At 42.1% G+C, this 22,737-nt stretch overlaps 1 protein-coding gene across 4 annotated transcripts in view; it reads left to right on the top strand.

Annotated features, from left to right (window-relative positions):
* Positions 1-322: 322 nt before the first annotated feature.
* Positions 323-22,737, top strand: part of RHOBTB1 (Rho related BTB domain containing 1) — a 68,176-nt gene continuing 45,761 nt past the window's right edge. For 3 of the 4 annotated variants that reach the window (XM_075072583.1, XM_032784981.2, XM_075072584.1), the window contains exons 1-2: positions 323-368; positions 7,783-7,884. The gene's annotated coding sequence lies outside the window, so the exon portion shown is untranslated. Of the gene's footprint in view, positions 369-7,782; positions 7,885-19,846; positions 19,944-22,737 lie in introns of those variants that run through there. The other variant, XM_032784980.2, reaches the window with a different exon arrangement.

The following is a 22,737-nucleotide window of genomic DNA, read 5'->3' as shown; positions in this document are numbered from 1 at the left end:
AGGGCGGCGTGGCTAATGCGGGAGGTCTAACCAGAGTCCCCCGGACCCCAAATGCCGATATAGCGGGGACAGGGAGAACTCAAGAACCATCCCCAGCTCAAGAGCAAACTCAGCTACTGCAGCAGCACCAGCAACTATTCTGCAAAGAGCAGCTCCAGGGCCAGGCGGCCGCAAGGGCACGTGACGGCTCCTCGCAGCCAGCCCCCGGGGCTGGTTGGCTGGGGCTCGCCCGCCGCGAACTCTCCGGTCTCCGGCATTGGGAGGTGCTGCTGCGCCCGCTGCTTACAAAGGCGGCTGACGGCTCCTGCGCCCCGTGACTCCGCGCCGCCCTCTCCTCCTGCAGGCTGCATCCAGACGCCTCTTGGCAGGTGAGACGCGGGCTGTGGCAGCCTGCTTGGGACTGGGACTGGGGCGCAGAGCTAAGCCAAGCAGGCGAAGGGCGGCAGGAAGGGAGTGAACGAGCCCAGTGCTGGGTAGCAGATTCCTGTATATTTCTGGAGTTCAGGGGGATGGGATGTGCACCTAGGGAGGGACTTCCCGCTGATCCCCGTCCCCGGGCAAAGGGAACCCCGGCATAAGTGATCTCTTGAGCTTTCCCTCCGCACAGCTCAGAAAAATACTGATCTCTGTGTGTTCGTACTTGCACAAAGCCCCCTTGTGCCCTTCTTTGTTTTTGTCACAAAAATTCCAATTTGTTCCATTGTACCCTATATTGATCTGAAATAGCGTATCATAAAAACGGTTCAAAAATATATTGAAGACAACTAGTAAGAAATGGATGTAACCAGCTGTGATAGATAATAGCTAGCAATCTAGGAAATAACTTCTTGTATTAAATGGGCAAAATATGCAACAGACTTAAGGAATATTTTCCATTTATTTAGCCTATTAGTATGCATCTATATACAGTAGGTGGCCTGTCTCTGAAAAAGAAATGTATTGTTTAGTTCCACTTTCTGACTGTTTTCTACTCTTCCTTAAAGCTCTCTGCCTTCTCTGTTCTCTAGAAGTCAGTGGCTTCAGAACAGGCTGTTGTTCTTTAATCAGGAAAAGTTAAAGCATAAATCTAAAAAGCACTTTTTGAAAGTATCAATAGCAGGCATAAGCAGACTCAGTATGAAATTTGAAAAATGAAAAAATGGTAACAATTTTTTTAACTAATCTGTAACAGTTTGTTTTGCAGTTTACTATTCTAAAATTGGCTTACGCTAAATTAACTCTATGAAATAATGTATGTTGACTTTGGAGTGAAACATGTTTAGTGAAGAAGTATCCCTGCGCACTCGGGAGGCGGGGACAGAGAACTTTGTCACAGTTTAACTTCTGGTTCTGCACAAAACTGTGCCAACTTTTCAATAATGTGAATAAACTTTGGTAGCTCAGTTGAGAACAATCAATAAACATTATAGGAATTTAATGTAAATATACATCTTGGTTAAAAAACAAACTATGTATTTTACTATAGTTTGTGACTTAATGTCAAGGTTCCATTCAGCGGTAAAGCCAACAAATCAAACAATGTGACAGAATTGTAATATATACTAATAATTATTCCACTATAAAACAACACATTTAAATTTGTCTTAAGTACTTTTAGTTATTCCAGTTAAACCTTGCTTTAATTATACATTAACAATTATTAGTGACCCTGACCTATGACTTGATTAGAAACAGGGAATGGTTTGTGGAGGGCACCCCTATATTATATTTTCTTAGCTACTACAAATGTCTTGCAAACTCAATTATCAAAACTTAAACCTCTTCATATTTTGTTTCACAATATTAGTTAAGAGCCATCATAATGGAAACTAAACCCTCCTGTAGGTCCTCAGACACTTACAAAATGCACTTTGTGTAAAACTCAGTAAATTGTTTTAACTTAGCATGCACAAGGATTATGCGAGTTTACACACTATTGGAGTAGCATTCATTGAATAAACAAAAAGGGTCTGTTTCTGCTGTTTTAGGGGAAAAAATGTTCAAAGTCTAAAAATGTTGATGAATCACTGCACTATTTGAATGAAAGACCCAAGGGTGTAGAGGGCTGGCTCAAAACTTTCAATAATACCACTCAGAGAATCTGGGGGAAAGGTGAGTAGTTGACAGAGCAGGTGCACAAGGGATCTCTGTGCTGCCCCCAAATAGAATGCATAGATGAGTTAGTGGAGATCCAGGGTTACATCTATGAGTATAGAGTAGAAAGTTCATTTGCTCTGGATGAGGAGAAGCCTTGTCCTGGTGAGTGAAAGGATCTGTACTATCAGAATCTGAGTTTCCATTTTATACATACACACACACACCCCCTCTACCACTTACAGTTGTGACAATAATCTCCCAAATGCAAACTGGTGCACTGCTGTCTTCCTGAGTTTGCAGACAGACTGCTCCAAATCAGCAGTTGCGGCTCACAGGTTTTCAGGGATCTGTAGTGTGAAATCCACAAGACTTTGATCAGTTTTACCATTGCTGTTCTGAATCCTACTAGCAAAGAAATTATCATGAATCAAGTCAATTTAATGCTGCTGATTCTTAGGAAAGTTATGAGCTGCAGAGTTATTGACTAAGGATCTCTCTCTCTCTCAGGGACAGAGTAGTAGAGACCTCTTCTCTCTCCCCTATTCTTAGGAAGCTGTGAGGAAGGAGAAATGTTGTGTATATCCTTTCCGCTTGCAGCTGTCAGTAGGTACAAGAACAAAGAGGCAAAGCTTCTTCTTACAGGAGCTGTGGAGGGATGGAACTTCAAATTTATAAAACATCTAATAGCCAGATGTGGATATGAAAGACTGAGTCACTGTGCATGAACAGCACATTGGTAGAAAGCCCAACATGTTGCTGTTTCCAAGTAACTGGTTGCAGGGGAGTTGGGCTTCTCACCAAAAGATTGTTGTAGGACCTTGTTAGTGGGCATTAGGAACCTCTTTTACATGTAATCAAATATGTGGATTTGGGTGTTCTTTTTACATTTTATTTGGAAAGGGATCCTCAGTTATGGGCACAAATTGTTAAAATTGAAATCCTGAGTGGCAAAGAGCCAAGTGTTTTTTGCAGGAAGTAGTTATCCCCTTCTGGATCAGGATAATGAACTATTCTTGGAAATTGTAGGGGAGAGTTACAGTAGGTAACCATTAGATTAAGCACTACAGTGATAACCAGAGATTTTAATTTGCCACAGGTCTGGAATATCAAAGCATAAATTTTGTATTTTTAAAGGAAATGCCAGAGGAAGGGGCTTTGTTGACTTTAGCAGAAGATCACTTTTTTTATTCAGTATACACAATTAGAGGATAACAATCTGTTATCTGGTATGAAGAATTTAGTAAGTGAGGTCTTTATTAAGGATAGCTTGGGAGATGATCACTTTTTAATAAGTTTTCACACTTCAACCATTGGAGGAATTTTAGATTAAATTAACTTTAAAGGCAAAATTTGATTAAAAATAAAAGTATTAAGCAAAATTGGTAATTGTTTATAAGCAAGGGTTGCTATAGATCAGGGGTCGGCAACCTTTCAGAAGTGGTGTGCCGAGTCTTCATTTATTCACTCTAATTTAAGGTTTCGCTTGCCAGTAATACAGTTTAATGTTTTTGGGGTCTCTCTATAAGCCTATAATATATAACTAAACTATTATTGTATGTAAAGTAAATAAAGTTTTCAAAATGTTTAAGAAGCTTCATTTAAAATTAAATTAAAATGCAGAGCCCCCTGGTCTGGTAGCCAGGACCCCGAGCAGTGTGAGTGCCACTGAAAATCAGCTCGTGTGCCGCCTTTGGCACCTGTGCCATAGGTTGCCTGCCCCTGCTATAGATGAAAATTGGCTAAAGCTTATTGAAGAGGTATTGGAAATGGCACAGGGGGCACATATGATGTTCCAGAAAACTTAACTTGTCGCCTATACACATTGTGGGGTTTTTTAAAATTTGGAGTAAAAAGTAGATCCTATGGATTCATTGAGTAAAATTCTGCAGAACTGTTAGTTTGATAAGAGGAAAAAATAGGAAATGTAAACGATATTTTGTGGAGAAAAAACAGACCCTTTCAACACATCCAGCAGGCTGAGGAAAATTAGAGGAGAAAAATCACATTGAGGCTTTCCTTGTGGAGTTACTATTCTTCTATCAAGGGAATAGATTTCCCACTGCATAAGAGACCAAGGGCCTGCCCACAAACCCAGCATGTCTCCTAGATTACATATTGTCTGAGGAATCTTCCAGAGGCCAGGCATTCCATACAGAGACCCTCTGCATCAGTTCTGGCCCTATTTCCCTTGGCAGTGGCTGCCTCAACTTTGCTGGGACAAGATCCCTAATTGAAAGAAGATCCCCCAGGGACAAATGGGCCGGATAACATATCCCTAGCTGAATTATTTCCCATCCTGAGCTCTACAGAGCCCGGGGAAGGGGGAAGGTAAGCCACATGCCTCCCTGCCTACCCACTCTGTTGTCCAGCCTACAGACTGCAGAGCACCCTCCACGGGTATTGCTGCCATGGAGTGGCAGAGCCACTGCTTCCATACAGGAAGGGAATATCTGTGGATTTTGAAAGCAGCATGAGGTATAATTTTAAGACAAGAGTCTTTATGTGTAGGACTGTATATGAGAAAATCAGAGGGCAACAATGTAAGTAATTATTGATTTCCTGAAAAAGAAATTATGAATGAGTTAACTGTTTTAAGAGGGCAAGCTTTGCACTTTTATTTAGGTCAGTAGAACCTTGATAATGCTTCTGTGAAGGATGTGTTTGTGGGTGCTAATGAGGTCAAACTGGAGAAAAGATTGTTGAAACAGTGATAAGCATGCATTTGGATAAGCTAAAAGCAGATGACACACTGGGCTACATCTACAGGTGATATGCATTCAGGATTGAGATGAGTCAATAACAGTCCCTTCTTAAAAGGGAAGCTCTAAGAGACTGGAAATTAGACCTGCAAGTCTGACATCTTTATTAAGAGGAAAAATATTCATAGCTTAAAGATGCATTTACAAAAGGGCAGTTGTCTAGGTGTGACAACTGTCTGATAATTCAGTTGCTGAGGTACTGATGCATGCACAAGTGTTTTGTGCCTTGTTTTGTTGTTAATTGTCTGTGGTTGGTTTTTAAGTAAGGGAAGCATGTTTGGAGAATGAACTTAAAGAAACCTAGGGTGAAGTGTAGTTGACAGAGTATAGGAGTTCTGGGCAAATGGGTCCACCTGAAAGAAGGCAGCTGAGGGAGAAGGATATAAAGAGTGTGTCAGAAGTGTACTGGGTAGTAGAGGGTGCAAAAGGAGATGAGTGCAGAAGAGTAGAAGAGAGCTAAGATATTAATCTTTGGGGGAGGTGGGATTCTGCAGGACTGCATGTCCAGAGAAAATGCCCCCCCCCCACGCAGTTTTCCTATGTTTCCCTGTGGAAAACGGGAGGGAAGCTGTGGGGCGGGGGGGGAAAAGACCATGGGCACAGTTTTTTGGCCCCCCCTCCAAACAGAGACAAGCCATGGGGGGGGGCACAGGGTTTTATGCCACTCGCTCCTTCCCCCCCTTCTGCAAGCAGAGAGCTGCCCAGCTGATGGAGGCTCCGTCTCTCCATCCCCTGACTTTGTAGCTGAATGGCGCCTTCTGGGTCCTAGTGCCAGTCGTGTTCCCCGTCTATGTCCTGGGAGCCTTCCTGTTTTATATTCCGTGCAACAGTGAGTGCCTGTGGTGGGGCTGGATAGGTGGGGTGGGGGAATGAGGGAATGACGGGCTGGGGTGGATGGAAGAGGAGGTGGAATAGGGCGGGGGAGAGGAATGTGGGAGTGAGGGGAGGGGGGATGGAGAAGAAAAAGGGGATAGGGGAATCACAAGGGCAAGTGGGAGCCCAGCATGTGGCATACCCTTGGCAGCAACTGTGGCTCCTCCATTAAGCAGGCCCCTCAAACCTTCATCCTGGAAAGCCCTACCCCTATACACCTGGACCCCTCCAACAAGCCCCCCACCCCCAGACCCTCATCCCACTAATCCCTAACTAGCTGCACCTGGACCTCCATCCCTTCAAGCTCTGCTCCCTTCAGCACCCAGATCCCCTCCTAGGCCCCCCACACCCAGAACCCCATCTCCCCACACCTAGCCCTCCCGAGCCCCAACCACCTTCACCTGTGTCCCCTGCAGAGTCCCATTGCCCCTGCATCTGGAACTCCCCAGTGAGCCCAGCCCTTGCACTGTGTCAGAGTCAGGTGCAGCATCACTGCCAAATCCCTATAATGGAGGAGTTGGGGGCTTCAGGGTGATCTCCCACCTCAGTGTAGCCAGTGGCCTGTGCTCTCCACTGCCATGCAGGAGCCACATTCATTTATTGAGAAAGAATTTGCAGAATTTTAAAATATTGTGTGCATAATTCTAAAATTTTTGGCACAGAATTCCCTCAGAAGTAAGATATGGGGGAACTTTATCTGTAGATAATAGGTATCAGTGAAGGGTTTAAGAAGGGCCAAATATGTACCTCACAGAAGCATGTGAGAGCAAATTTAGAGTAGAGCTTTGGAGAGATGGCAGGATTGAACGTTAAAGTCAAGGAGGCATGAGAAGGAGAGGTTGCAATACAGTGCACAGTTGTTCTACATGAGATTATTTGGAGGAGTGGTGAGGTGCCACTGCCAATAATACACCAGTGACATCCAGCTATAGACCTAACTTTCCATGGACACAATCTATGCTTTCACAAGCATGTGACATTGCCTACAGAAGATGAGCACTTGGATCAGAAACAGCTGACTCAAACTTCACCTAGAGTGAAATGTTGCAGATTAGATAGTTGAAATGATTAGAAGTATTAAACAAGCCTCTGTCCTCTCCTTCCATTAAAGAGGTCTGCCCTTTATATCCATTTGTCAAACTGGTACAAAGCTTCTATTTGATCCATTGAACCTTCATAACTGGGTAGCATTGGAGTGAAAAATGTCTTCTATATTTAGTCTAACAGATTTTAATTCTTCTTCCTAGACGAGATTCTGGTGACAGTAATCCATATGTTTATTGCCTCTAGGCTGCATTTCTGTAATTCACTGCATCTAGGGCTAAAGGTGGAAGAAACAGAGATGCTCTAAGCGCTTGTGTACAATCAGTAGCCTATCTCCTCAGAGCCAAATTCCAGAGAAGATTAGACTAATATGATGCCTTGCCACCTTTGGGGCATGATGCCAAACCTCTTCTTTGAGTTAAATATATATGCTCCTTACAAAGATGTGGATAAAGCACAGAATGCTCCATGAAGTCCACTAGAGATTGGCCTATAAAAATCTAGTTACCTGTGCAGCACTTTGATGCTACAGTGATGGATTCCATAGAAAATGCTAAGATGGAGTACTTATATTTTTTCTTTTGATTTGATTTAGAAATGCAATGTAATGTCACTAATTTACATTGTCTAGCCTCTTTTCAATGCTGTAACATTAATAAATATTCCATAGGCAAATCCAGAGAAAAATATACTCCAGAGTCTAGATGCTCTCTTCATTGCTTAGTTCCCACAGAAAGCAAATTTGTTCCATCAGAGCTTGTGTGTTAACCTTCAGGTCACATTCCAAAGCCCATCTGTTTACCACTGGTTTCTTCAGAGCAGGTGGAGTGAGCAGTTAAAGTGCTTTAACATTGATATTGTATCAACCTGTAATACTGAATGTGTTTGAAAGACTGTTTATTCACCTAGAGGAGTGAACAGACACATTTTTCTAAGATAAAATTAACCATAAGAGAAGTCCTTGGTATTGTATATGAATATTATTATTTTAGTGTGATCATAGTAAAAGTTATGGCATTTGTTTTCTTAGGAGAACTACGGTAAAGAAATACAGGAAAAGTTGTCTCAACACAAGTTCACTTTTGAACAAGCTGTTACAATGGATATGAACACTCTTTTCTCCTGTGGTGAGGTGAGTATAGACTTACTGCCAGAAAAATAACTTTTCATTTCATTTATCACTATGTCTGTTACAATTACCTTTAGGTCCAGCAAATTCTTGTTCAAATGTCTTAAACATAGATGGATCCTATGTTGGAAAGCTGCTTATACCGAAAAGTTTAACTGAAAGAAACAAACAAACCCCAGAATCAATCATTTTTGCATTTAAAAAGATAAATCAGATAATTCTTCATTAAATGAAAAAAAAATAGGTAAGAGTTCTGCATTTTTGTGATGTTAGCACAATAAACAGCTTCCCAAGTTTAGTGGCTTTTGAGCTAGGGTAAAATTTTCAAAAGCTCTTAAGTCCCATTTTTGAAAGTAGGAGTGCAAGGTGAGGTTGTCCACTGAAATACTTGCTTCCTTGCAAAAATCTGCAGAGGCATGTAATGGGCATGGCCCCAGGGTCAGGACAAGCATGGTATCTAAATCCACATATGCCCTCTGATAAAACAATACAATAATTGGAGATATACCTATCTCCTAGAACTGGAAGGGACCTCAAAAGGTCATCGAGTCCAGCCCCCTGCCTTCACCAGCAGGACCAAGTACTGATTTTTGCCCCAGATCCCTAAGTGGCTACCTCAAGGATTGAACTCACAACCGTGGTGAAGCCACAGCTCCCTGTACAGATGTGCGCTTCTAGCCATGAACAATCTGTCAGAGAGATTGTGGGGAGGGGAGCCAGCCAGCACACAGGAGCAGATTAATGCTCTTCTGCACAAGATACAATCCCGAATAGGGAGCATTTGCACACTGAGTCAGTAGTTGGCACATTGTTCATACTGTGTTTATATAGTTTGTGAGCTAGTCAACCAAAACCACCTTCTTCTGTTCGCAAAAACTTAACAAAACAAAATCATTTTCAGTCTCTCAATTCTCTCTATTTGTTATATGTTCAGAATGAATAAACAAATATATAGTATATAAAGAGATTTAAATAATATTCTATGTATATTTGAGCACAAGAAATATATGAATAGAACATACATTACTAAAACATGTCAGGAGGAAAAATATTTGAATTCATACAGGACTGTAAAAGAATTCTGTGCAATAGAACCAAGAAAATTAACTTCTATATCACATTTTTTTGTAAATGAAAAACTTCCACAGGGCATCCAGCACAGGAATGTATCTAGAGGTTATTAGCTTCAGGGAATTTTACAAAGACACACATAACACTTGAGGCAAAGGCAAAAAAACTGCTCTTCAGGAGTATTTTTAAGAGCCCTAGGAATAAATAGTCTCTGGCAGAAATGATGAAGCAGTATAGAGTTGTCAACTTGGTAATATTTAAAAACTGGACACTCCAGCAGGAGTGCCAGAACCTCTCTTAACCCGCCTTTGCCCCCCCACAAGGCCCAGGCTCTGCCCTACCTCTTTCCCCAAGACTCCTCCCCCATCCTCCTGTATTCCCCTCCCCCACCCAGGTCAGGAGGGACTTGTCTGCTTTGCTGGGGCTAGGAGCTGCAGCCACCTGATGCAGGTAGGAGGCAGCTCCGGCTGGTAGGAGCTGGGGCAGGTGCCTTCCCACTGCAGTAACCAGACTTTGGATGTCCAGTCAGTAGATCTGACTGGACACTGTCAGGTCCCCTTTTTGACTAGCCTTTCTGGCTGAAAACCGGGCACGGGGCCACCCTCAGGGTGCATTCTACCAGAAGCAGGGAAATCCAGCATTCAGGGCCTGATACAAGGCCTACTGAAGTGAATGGAATTATTTTTGTTGTCATCAATATGCATTGGCTCAGTGCTCAAATTGGTAGCTAAAATCTAACCTTAAAGCCCCGGAGAGTTTCTCCCAGCATCTCCGGTGACATTTTTATAGTTAGAAAATATATATTTGTAACCGAGTCTTCCTGTATGTTTTGAAGTTCCTGCAAACAATATGTATTTTTATACATGTATAACATGATAGTATGAATTATTAAAATATCATAGGAGCCTTCTCAATGGTATGGAATTAATTTTCAAGGTTTTTAAGGCAAATGGTTCAATTAACAATATCAAGTTAATTATTTTGGTGCTGCAAGGGAGATGTAATTTGTAGTAATTTCTTTCTTCCTATAAAATTCTTTGCCGGCTTAAAGGACCCTACTAGATACATACTCATGGATGGGTTCTCCACTCCATCCTCATTTTCTGTCTCAAAAGGACTCCTTGGCTAGCAACACAAAATGCAGAAAAATATTGCTTTTAAGCAGTATATTTTCATGAACTGATTGTCTGTCAGAGAGCAGAAATAGTCCATTTGCTCATTCATATCTTTGGATTTTACTATTTGTAGAGCATATATCAAATATTACATTTTCGTAACATTAGAGTTACAAATTTAAGCACTCAGATCAGGAAATATCAGAACTATATTTTTTTGTGCAACCTTATTTCTGTCCCTTTGCAGGCATGCATTACAACGTAGTCTTTAATTACGTGATCACATTCTGTGTTATATGGGACCTTTGCCTCCTCATGTGTACAGGACTGCTTGTGAAGTTGTTCAGTATTCCTCTTTAGGCCCACCATTCTATGGATAGCCCCAGGCCTTCCTTACTGCATGCTATCCAAACCCTGTACTGAATACAGAATTAACTTCTTCATGGGCTTTTCTATTATGCTTATAGTATCTGAGCTCACAAACAAGACTGAATTTTATCTTCACAACACCACTGATAGGTAGGGGAACAATACTAACCCCATTTGATATATGGGGAACTGAGTCACTGAGAGACTAAGGTCACAGGTTTTAAGTGTCCAACAAACTCTGAGTATCTGAATAGCTGGAAGCCCAACTAAAGACACTCAGCATCTGAGATTATTTTTTTTCCCCAGAGGCACAGTATGTCCAGAGCTCTCATTGATTTGTACTGGAACTGTTAGTACTCAACCCTTCTAAAAATGAGACACTAGCAATCTCAGGTTTGGTACTCACAATAAGAGGAGCACACAGTTAATGGAGATCTCTGAAAGTCTGAGTTTAAATTGCTTGGCTGGCATGACACAGGACCCATTTCTCCTGGGTCCCAGACTTAACCAGAGGTTGGGCATACCTCCAAAAGGGCCCAGAATCAGAGATGCTTATAGCTTTCACCTGGGTGGCACCTCCTAAAAAGTCCAACTCAGACTTACGGCCACACATGCATGCTTGATTGCTGCCTTCAATTTCTCTTCAGTCTGAGAGGAAGATAGCTCATATTCTTTGCTGCAGTCCTGTGGCCTTCTCATACTGCCACTTGTTGCAGTTCTTGTGATTTCACAGGTTCGTCGCAAAAGTGACACACCCCAGGCTTGGGTGTTCAATCAGAGACACGTCTTCCTGGCTGTGTCACATGCACACAGATTTCTATGCAGAATTTGGCCCTAAATAAAGAGGAAACATTTCAACAAATCCTTTCCAGTCCTCTTTGGAAAGTGACACTGGACCAAATTTATCTGTGGGGCAACAACACTATCTCCACTGGAAATACACCAGGGATGAATTTGACTCCTTTAAACACACAAAGAAAGGAGGATTACAATAGTGGTTTCCACTAGCAACACTGTAAAGGACTGTCAACATTTCTCTTACAATAACAGTACAATAGTGTTTCAGCCATAGACATGAATTGCAGCTAGAGACCTAATGTGAAAAATAAATGAATTTCAAGTATCTAAGTCAGATAATGGTGGTGGAGTGAGGGGGAAAGTGTTTGGTTTGCTCTTGTAACTCAAATATAGCTTAGTAAAATTTTGCAGGCAATTGCTATTCTTAACTGTTTGCATTTTTGCCCAAATACATCTTTTTGTGAAGAAAAGCATCTGGTGACGTTCTTGAGATTTTTAAACACATCATAAAACATACCTGTTCTCTGGCATTGTGTGGGGCAGTTGTTAGCTAAATTGAAAATAGCACCTTATTTTTGGTTTACTTCTGAGGTTTTTAATACTGAATTTGGAGAGTACTGTAATGGGCTTATTTTTTATAAATTCTGTAACTTTAGGAGTAAATAACTAGTATAATACAGAGTAATGTGTCAGTGTGACTTCCAAGGACTGATTAGTAAAGAAGCAATGGTGCTAGAATACTTATTATGATTTGGTTAAAGGTCCCTAAGTACACAATTAAATGGGAGACCATAATTGCTGCAGTAATGCTTCATGCCTTAAATAATGTGGAGCTAAGGATGAAGCTACCCAACTATGGATAACTCTCTCTCCTTCCCCTGCCCCCACCCCGCAGTCATTCACATGCACAAAGTAGCAGTGTACTGCTGTGTAGCGTAGAGAGCAACATAGTAAGAGTTTCAGGCTTAACTCTAAATAGAGAGACTTTTCAAAGGTTAAAGCCACAATATTCCTTCTTGTCTATAACATATCAAGGGTGTACAGGAGATAAATAAGACAAATAAATGCAGCACTTCCATGAGGAAAACAAGTGAAAGACACCAATGGAACACAGATACATTTCATTCATTAAATGTCATAATCTTGCTTATTTCATTCATTAACAAAATATTGTAAGAGTTGCATGGTGTGACTGATACCTCAGATTTTTTTTTAAATTTAATATTAAAGCCTGATCCAAAATATATTGGTCATTCTGTTCATTACAGCAGGCTTTGGGTCAGACCCTAAAACATGATTGTCATAAACAGATAGCTAAGGGTTAATGTTCCTTTCACCTGTAAAGGGTTAACAAAGGGAACCAAACACCTGACCAGAGGACCAATTAGGAAACCAGATTTTTCAAAGCTGAGGGAGGGAATGTTTGGGTCTGTGTCTTTGTCTTTGTCTGGCTCTCAGCTATGAGAGGGGATCTTTTTCTGTCTTCAAGCTTCTAATCTTCAGTTTCAAAGTTGTAAGTACAAAGGTAGAAAAAACAATAGGCTGTTTTTGGTTTTTTTGTATTTGCATGTGTGTAGTTTGCTGGAATGTTTTAAATTGGATATCTTTTTGAATAAGGCTGTTTATTTATATTTTTCTTTTAAGCAATAGCCCTGTATTGTCACTTTGATACAGAGATTATTTTTTTTGTCTTTTTATACTAACGCTCTTTTTTAGAACTGATTGACTTCTTTTAGTTAGACAAGGCGATAGAACTCGTCCAGGTATATGTTCTCTCAGGGAGACTGGGATGGGGGAAGAGGAGGAAGGGAGAGTAATTGTCTCTCTATCTTGTTTCAGGATTGAGACGGAATCTCTAGTATACCAGGGCGGGAAAATCTGGAGGAAAAAGATACAAGTAAGAAATCGTCTTATCTCCTGTTTAAGAATAGGATTGGGTTCTTGGTCCCCAGAAGGTTTTGGGGGGACCAGAGTGTACCAGGCACTGGAATTCCTGGTTGGTGGCAGGCTATCAGATCTAAGCTGGTAATTAAGCTTAGAGGAGTTTATGCTAGCTTCTCAGGTTATGAACGCTAAGGTTCAAATCTGAGTAGGGAAAGCTACGACAATGATGGGAAGCTTTTACTTCAGCATATTGTAGCGTATGATGCAGAGTTGCTGTAGAGTAAATCGTATTTGACTAGGCTGTTTCTCAAAGATTAACAAAATTATACTAAGCTGTCCTTGATTCTACCATTTAATCCAGCACTGCTAGTTTAGTATACTGAATATAACAAGATATGGTTATCTGCCACTCTTCTTACTCTTAAACAATGATACAAAGCCCATAAAATTAGTTTTCACAGACCATTCATTCCCACCTCCTTCCCTTTCATGTAAAGAGTTCTGTGGGAGATTTGTGCTAGTGATCTGTATACAGCATCAGAATACTAGCAAGTCCTGGGCAGCAATGGGACGTATATGTAGAGATTTCTATCTAGTTCTGTGTGTGCATGTATGCCCACACACTTCACTAGGAACGCTTTTCAAGAAATATTTCAGTTTTTAAATCTTGTACTGACAGTATTTCATATCCATCCACCTGTAAAGCTAGGCTCTCTTAGTACAATGCATTCATGTATGCAGGTCTGAAGAAGAAAAAAATGAGAGTGCATTTTAGGTATCTCTAAAAATTATCTGAAAGAGCTTTTCCAGTGATGATGATGATGTTTTAAAGCACAACGTCTTGAATCAAGGGCTAGAAGAAGGACCGTGTTTCCCACTGGGAAGCTCCCCCTTTCCAATAATATACAAACTCCCAATTCCAGCCCAAAGTGATCCAGATATCAGCCCCTTAAACTTGCCACTGGTATGGAGTGATTTTGACCTACCTGCACCTCTGGCTAGTGTAATTATGTGGGAACAGCCCACATCAAGGATATCAAGGGAGAAGGAAGTGCTTCTCTAAGAGAGAGTTCTTTGTTCTTTTCTTTAAGAAGACACCTATTGGAAATTACTTAGAAGTTTGGAATGTTTAAAGGAGATCCTGACTGAGATGGATTAGTGAACAAAGTTCAGGGTAGATGGTGGTAAAAAAAAAAAAAAAAAAAAGTATATGATAAATGCTATTTATTACCAGCACCACATGTGGGATAGATGAATGGATAATAGTCTAGATACAAAGTCAGTGGAAATTCTGCCTGAGTAAGAAATAGTCACTGGGATCATAATTTCACATATATGTAGCCATAAGAAGTGCATGTTTTCCTGTGAAATGGTGTTAGAGAATGATTATAATACATCAGTGTTGTACACACCTTCCCTGGACAAGAATAGTGCTGAAAGAGAGACTGGGAAAAAGAAAAATTTTCTTGGAAATTAATTTAATTCTTCTCATGCTGGCAAACTTTAATATGCTTAATGCAATAATTAGACTAATTTTAGTTAATGTAACAAGGAATACAGTATTCCAACAGTTTTTTTATTTCACGGTACACTAATAAAAATATTAACGCAATCTGACATTCTCATACAATAAAAAGTTGCTGAAACTGTTGAAAACATATACAGTAGACATCCCTTCCAAAATTTAGAATGGCCTCCCTGTGCTTTGGTGGAACTGCTTTCAACATTGCTCCCAGGCAAATGGCAAAATGATAAATGTTTGAGTGGAAAACACTCAACTAGTCTAGTTCAAGTTCTGAGTAACAAGAATCAATGTGATCCATCAACTAATAATGCTTGCAATCATCCAGTGTCATGCTTTACGTACTAAATGGCCATGGCATGAACACACAAATTTCTAACTGTGATACTAGAGATTGTTTAATAATTACAAAATATAAGTGTTTTGTTTTGCAGTTTAAAAACTGCAGATATTTGAATTAGCAAGTAAGAGAGCAGTATAAAATAAATAGTATTTTATTATGATATACTGGCAGATGGATAACTGATTTGGTACAGTACGGCCTCCATCTTAATCCCTGAAAAATAATAGAAATCAAAAACCATGTCACCTGTTATCCAAACACCCAGTACTAATGCGAGACTAGGCCATACAATGTATTCTCTCCAGTGCTTTATCCAGTCTAGTTTTTAAATGAGATGAGCAATGGCCCTTCCACTGCTTCTCTTGGGAGACTATTACATAATGCATTCATCTGTTCCTCTTGTTCCTGATATTCAGCCAAAAATGTGTTTTGCTTAATTCATTCCATTATTCCTAGTTTATACTCAGACCACTTTAAACTACTGCACTTCCTTCTCAGCACCAGGTTGTGCAACCCCCTCAGAAATAAATGGGACTAGGGCAAATAAGAACTCCCCAATGTACAGCTTGGACATTTGGGCCCTGGGTAAGTGGTTAAATTGGCCAATTCTGTATGGGGCGGACTTTCTGGGGCTAACTACTTGGCTCATGGCAAGCCCTACTCATAGTAAGACAGTCTCGGGCTTATTTGAATCACAGTCTTTATGTAGAAATAAAACAGTAGGGGGTACTTAAGAACTGGAATGTAGAAGAGTAGATGGCAGAAGTTCTGATGGCATAAAAGATGTGAGTAAGAGGAATTAGGATGTAGTGTTCCCCCTCCCCTTCAAAGTCTGTTGCTTAAATAAGAAAAAATTCAAAGCTGGCACGCTAGAGGTGAACAGACTAACATTTAAAGCATAGCCCTTTGCTACAGGTTCAAAACTGCAGCATGCACATTCTAAGTATAAACTATAGCTCCAATAGTCTCCCTTATCAAGACAATGTGGTGATTGGAATGGAAAACCAGTGGAAAGGAATACGAAAGTCTCTTCAGAGGAAAACAGTGGTACTGTGTGTCATTGATATTACGGTTCCAATATGAGTGTGAGGAACTATTGAATTCTAAATCAAGTCATCACAATCTTAGACTCTATTTAGAACAGGGGTTCTCGAACTGGGGGTCAGGACCCCTCAGGGGGTCGTGAGGTTATTACATGGGGGGATTGCAAGCTGTCAGCCTCCACCCCAAACCCCGCTTTGCCTCCAGCATTTATAATGGTGTTAAATATGAAAACAAGTGGTTTTTAATTTATAAGGGGGGGGGTCACCACTACAATAGTTTGAGAACCACTATTTAGAATTTACTGAGTAATTCCTAAAAATAATATGGTAATTGTTAATCATAAATTGCAAAATGTACTATTCTTTCAGAATATCCGTAACGCAGCTTGGCATGAATGGAAAAGACATTGTATATGTCACACATTCTGATGTGTCTGATAATTGAAGGAGAATTTCATGTTGTACTCAGAAAATTGATAAATCTGTATCTAACCAGGTTACTTTGTTTTGTAATCAGTTGAGAATAGCTATTGACGTCACTGAATAAAAACAGCATCCTTAGATCAAATGCTGAGCTCTGTCCTTAGGACTCCAATAAAGGAGAAAATTCAGACTGCCAGCAGACTGCATGCAATACAGAATTGTTTTGAAAAGAAAGCTAATTGTGAATGCATAAACATTTGCTGTAGGAAAGGCAAAGTTCTGAATACAAACCAATTGATAGAAAAGGTGTATTGGTAGGACATGACTTGAAGGATGTATGCAAATACATATATTAAACACATTTAAACAAAATCCAGGGCTTTCATTTTCTTTATAATTTTTTAATGGATAAAGTCTAATGGAGAATGTATCAACCTATTACCTAAACACAGGAAGAAAAGATGTAGTTAGTAATGATTTTGATCTACCCACATAGTTAAAGCCTCAATGCCAAATTGCAAAAAAGTAACATAAGTAAAATTACACAGCTCTGGATACCAATTAAGTAATTTTGCTCATGTACTAAGACTTCCTGTTCATTCCCCATAAACCTTGTATTTGTGAAAGACATCTAAGATGTAGAACAGATTTCCCCCACTGTTTTCCTGAGGGGGAGAAGGGATTTGGACAGGGCTCTGCTACCTCTCAGGTGAGTGTTCCTAGGCTTTGAGGGAGACCCACCTCACAATGTTCCAATCTCTCCTATTGAAGTTTTCACTTCAATATTTAATTATTCAATTATTGAAGTAACTGGGCCAGTGAAAGAGTTAGAATGACTGTAACTTAGTGATTAGAGCATTCACCTGAGAGGTGGCATAGGCCTTTTCAAATCCCTTCTCTTCTTCAGGAGGTGGGAGTTCAAGAGGGGGTCTCTCACATCATGGGTGAGTACCCTATCCAGTAGTTATAAGGGAGCTCTTCATTTTGGCCCCTACACGCAACTTAGGTGGCCAAGTACCAATCTTCCCCAAGTTTGTGGATCACAAACAGAGCTAGGCACCTATCTCTCTGAGAGGGTTGGGGTTTAGCACACTACCTTCTGGATGACATCTCCTATTGGTTAGCTTAGGTGGTTCCCCACCTAACATGCTGGCTTTGTAGATTGCGATCTAAGGCATGTATCTCTTCCCCTTTCATAGTTAGGCACCTCCGCCCCTATACCCAGACTTTGTGGATTGCAATGTTTTTCCTGTGATTTTTCTAGGCACCTAAAAGTTAGGTGCTTCAGTGCTGCAACACCAAAGTCCCTTCATGGATTTGGGCCTCTGTGTTTTCTCCAAGTCCCAGCTCCTGGAGCAGTGTGACTATGTGATGATTTCAGATTTTATTTCAAACAACTGTCTAGCCCTTATGTTTGCAGAGAAAAGGTTGCAAATGTAAACCCCATAACTCAAAAAAAAAACCCAAAGGCAAAAATTTAGTTTAAATCTCATTGTAAACCAATTTCATGATTTTTTTTATTATTATGACTCATGATTTACCATTTGGAATTGACTGCAAGGCCATTATATTTGTTTACACTTGTAAGATAGTATGTAGGATTTAGACCTCTTTTTAATTCATAAGGCTCTTTGTTTACCTTTTGTGTCAGGTACCAAGTTGGGGCTTGTCTACACTTGGAAGTTTTATTGTGGGAAAGATAGTATGTGAAATTAAAGCACAGTAGCGATTCCTGAATAACTCCAGGTGTAGACAAGCTCTTAGTAAAGTAACATCATTAATCTTTGTAACATTTCATTCTAGGCTTGGACTGCAGCCTCCTGTGGTATGAAATTGCAGACTATAAAGCTGATTGACATAACTGTGCTCTATCCCAAGGTATTCTAGCCTGACTGGTTAATGTGAGTTTGGCTTCTGAGCATTTGAAAAATGTAGTTGACTAAAGCCAAACACAGGTATTGTTAACCTATTAAGGTGAAGAGTCTTTGTAAAAGGAGTTTAGAAGCTGTTCTCAAAAACGGATTGTATCATTATTAGAGGGCACTCCATTTCTATTAATCTCCAATTTGCTATAATAGATTGTCTCCTTCCCTCTAGTAAAATTTTCATCAGCATAGAGAAAGTGTCATTTAGCCAAACAGTTATACATATGCCTGTTACTAGGGGAAAGTGTTAGCTGCATGCTTATGGAGGGCAAATGATCAGCTATTAGGCATGAGGGCCACATGTTAACATGGTGCCTTCTAGTTTTGTAACTGCAATCATTTCCCATTAAGGGAGTACTTGGTCCTGCTTCTGGACTGGAAATGGACTAGATGACTTCAAGAGGTCACTTCCAGCTCTACATTTATATTATTAATTTTGATAGCCTCAGATTTAAATTAACCAATTTACTATAGAGACAAAGTGGGTGAGGTAGTATCTTTCATTGGACCAACTTCTGTCTAGTGAAAGAGATAAGCTTTCGCTACAGGGAACGGGGTGTAGCTCAGAAGCTTTCGTTTTAAATCTCTTCTACCTTCCTTGTGTCTCTACTATGCTGGGACCAACACTGCGAGCAGTTTACTATAGACTTTTAATGCAGGAGTGACATGTTAATAAAAATTAAAGGGGAGAGATGTGGCCAAAACATCACAACCGATATTGGTAAATTCAACTACTAAATGATCTAGTGAGGGCTAGGACCTATCTAAAGAGCACGGAGACTTGTCTTTTTTTTTTTTTTTTTTTTTTTTTTTTTATTGACGTGTTCGTACCTGACCAATGCTTGACCTTTTTAACTTACGTGTGACCTCCTCTGGTTCGTAACGAACCGGGACATAAAGCTATAAACAAGATCATCTCCTTGCATTTAAGAAGGAGGGGCGTGTGCAGCGCTCCCAGGGGCGCACAATAAGCAGTGCTGCAGCCTAGCTAAGCTGGAACGGGCTGTGCGGTTGGCGTGCGCTGGTTGCGAGATGCGGCTGTACGGATCCGTGCTTGCAGCACGCAGGCCAGCCTGGTGCCGGCTGTTGCTCCGTGGTGTGGGTGCATGCGCCCGGGAGTTGGAGGGGCTGTTGTGCACGGGGGTGGCCTTGGCGGCAGGTTGCAGGCACGGGTCCCTAGAGCGCCTCCAGCCTCCCTCCTCCTTTACGCACAGACTCCAGGCCCTGTTTTCATGAATGAAATCCAATGCTCCGCTATAAATAGCACGGAGTGTACAGACGTCACCAGGACAAGAGTGGCAGCGGCTCCCGCCGCGGAGCGAGGAGCTTCGCTCCTGCCTCAGTCTCCTCGTGGGGCGGGCTGGGGAGAGAGGAGCGGGTCGGGAAGCCGCGCGCGCCCTGGCCGGACAGGAGCAGCGCTACCAAGGAGCGCGACAGCGCCATGCTGCCCCCCTGCAAGGCCGCGCTGGCCCCTAGCTCTGCGCGCCCGACCTGAGGAGCAGCAGCCGCTGGGTCCGTGTGTCCCCCCCGCCCAGCCTGACGGCGGCGAGGCAGCGCGGCCCCTCCCGGGTAGGTGCCGAGTCGCCCAGCGCGCGGTTGCCCTAAACTTCTTGGCACGCGGAGACTCCCCGCCAGCCCCAGCGTGTGCGAGCAGCGGGCTGCGGTCACAGCCGGGCTGGCTCGGTGTAACGGAGCCTCAGCTGCGGGGCTAGCTTGCGCTTAGCCGCTCCCTGCGCCTGCCCACGGCGGCTGGCTGGGGCGGGGGCCCCCCGGCAGGTGCACGGCGGCCTGACAGCTTGGAGCAGAGACGCTGCCCCATAGCAGAGGGTCCTCGCCGGGGCTCGCTTTCCCGCCAGTGAACGTGCCACGCAAAGGCAGAGGGGTGCAGTGCGGGCAACACCTGCTTGCACTTAGCACGTGCACTGTAGCTTGTTTAGCAGCCTAGGGGCTGAACGGTGGTTTTGTCCAGCTGTGTCTATGGAGTCTGTTGTGGGTTGCTGTGACAACAGCTAGAGGCTGCCATGAGGGGCTTGAAACGCACAGATTATTTGGTGTCTGATCTGGCAGAGCCTGGTGGGGAGAAAAGTGCCACTATAAACTGATAGGTTAACATCATTGCAGTTTATCTACATAGTGCGCCAGCAAACATCCAAACTAAAGAAATGTCCAGTTATTGAACTGGTGCAAGGTAGTCACCTGAGAGTTCAGACTTGACTTTTGCTGGTCAAAACATCAGCTGTGTCTTTGGAGCTGGCATTAAACAACAATATCCTTGAAGTTCTACATATGGTTACAGCGAGAACTACAAAGTGATGCCAAAATCTTCTCAGTGGCTCTGTTCATCCTCAGCTTGTGTACAATTCCTGGACATTCAGCTGAATCAAAGCCAACCATTCAGCCTGAGGTGGAAATTACTTTGTTCAGTGAGCTCTCAGATATTTATCAGGTTCCGAACTCTTTCTAGGAAAAAGGCATTTGGGGAGAATCCTGCCAAATAGCGTGAGGACTGGAAAATGAGCATGGACTATTTTCAGTTAAAGATTAGTAGAACAGAACATATTAAATGTGAATTATATGTGTGGGTGGTGGTGGTGGGGATACAGTATTACCCATAGAAAGAGAATTGGTTAGTTTCTCCATTATATTTTTTGCACTTCCTGTATGCCTGGTTCTGCAGTTATTATACATGTAAATTGCCAGTAACCTCATCAGGAATTACACTCATGCTAAGGATGCAGAAATGTGCCTATTAACTTTTTTTAAATGCTTAATTGGTGAACTGAGTGAATTTATATATCAGAGTTCCCCATGATCTTAAATATTTTTTTGGAAAAAAACAATGTGGGGGCCTCTACCAGCTCTGGTAAAGTTCCTTTTGCTGCTTCAGGGTACCGTGTTTGGATCCCAGAATGAAAATGACTTATAGTCCAGTGCACATACTAGAGTGGGGGAGACCCTGGACCTAGTCTCCTATCTCTAGTCATTCTTTCTTTATACGCAGTGCAACAATTTCAGCTGGAGAGATTGAGGAGCGTCACATCAGAATATCACATGGCTCAGTGGTTAGATCACTCTCATGAGAGGTTGGAGACGCCTATTCGTATCCCTTCTCCACATCGGGCAGAGAGTGAGGAATTGAACCTGCATTTCCCACATCCACTGTAAGAGCTTTAATCACAGGATTAAAGGTTATCGGGTGAATGGCATTCCTCCTCCAGCCATTTTGTGTGGAGTGAGGCAAGCGCCTAACTCATTCTCTCAAAAATGAACTTAGGTACCTACCTCTCCGTAGGCATCTAACTCAAGCTTTGTGGATCACAGTTTTCCTGTGATTTTTCTGCTTAGGTGCTATGACAGTCAGTACTGCAATGCCAAAGTCTCTTCATGGATCCCACCTCTGGGTCTGTTACCCCTTCACAGAAGTAGGATTTGGTGATGCAGCTGCTCTAGGCCTTCAGGACCAGTGCTGACACCCCAGGAGCTTAATCATATCCTTTCCCAGAGCTCCAGCCTTGTGGACACTCTAGTTTACAGTTTACCATGGCAGGGATATGTGATAGTCGAAGAATACGACTCACAGATTTTTGCAGAGGTTTCTACCACAACTATATTTTACTTAGCACAAGAAATAGACAGCTCTAGTTCAGAGGTGGGCAAACTACAGCCCGCAGGACACATCCAGCCCTTGAGTTCCAAGGCAGGAGGCTAACCCCTGGCCCCTCCCCTGCTGTTCCTCCACCCCCACAGCCTCAGCTCACCTTGCCACCGGTGCTCTGACCCGCCACTTCTGCATGTCTGTCTGAGAGACCCTTTCTTTTCTAACCTCTGCTCCACTTTGTCACGTGATCCCCCATATCACCTCCTCAGGTGATCAGAGTCTTCCAGAAGTGATCTGTTGCTTAGGTACCAGCTCACCTGGGCTGAATGGTTCTTTTGGGTAGTAGCCAACTCTTTGTCCAAGGGTGCTTCTGTGTAAATAGAGGACCATCAAGGTTTAACAGCCCTCCATTGTTAGCATAGTGTCACTATCCCTTGTAGGTTTCAGAGCGGTAGCTGTATTAGTCTGTATCAGCAAAAACAATGAGGAGTCCTTGTGGTATGCCAACATTTTTATGGCTGACTTAGAACAACGCTTCCTCAGCTCTCGTCCCCTAGTGCCCCTACTCTATTTGCACTACATTGATGACATCTTCATCATCTGGACCCATGGGAAGGAGGTCCTTGAGATATTCCACCAGGATTTCAACAATTTCCACCCCACCATCAACCTCTGCCTAGACCAGTCCGCACAAGAAATCCATTTCCTGGACACTACAGTGCAAATAAGCGATGGTCAAATAAACACCACCCTTTACTGGAAACC

Source organism: Chelonoidis abingdonii, chromosome 15 (genome assembly GCF_003597395.2).
Source record: "Chelonoidis abingdonii isolate Lonesome George chromosome 15, CheloAbing_2.0, whole genome shotgun sequence".
NCBI classification, from domain to species: domain Eukaryota; kingdom Metazoa; phylum Chordata; order Testudines; family Testudinidae; genus Chelonoidis; species Chelonoidis abingdonii.
Note: the sequence above shows the minus strand (reverse complement) of the source record. Positions and strands in the feature narration are given on the sequence as shown.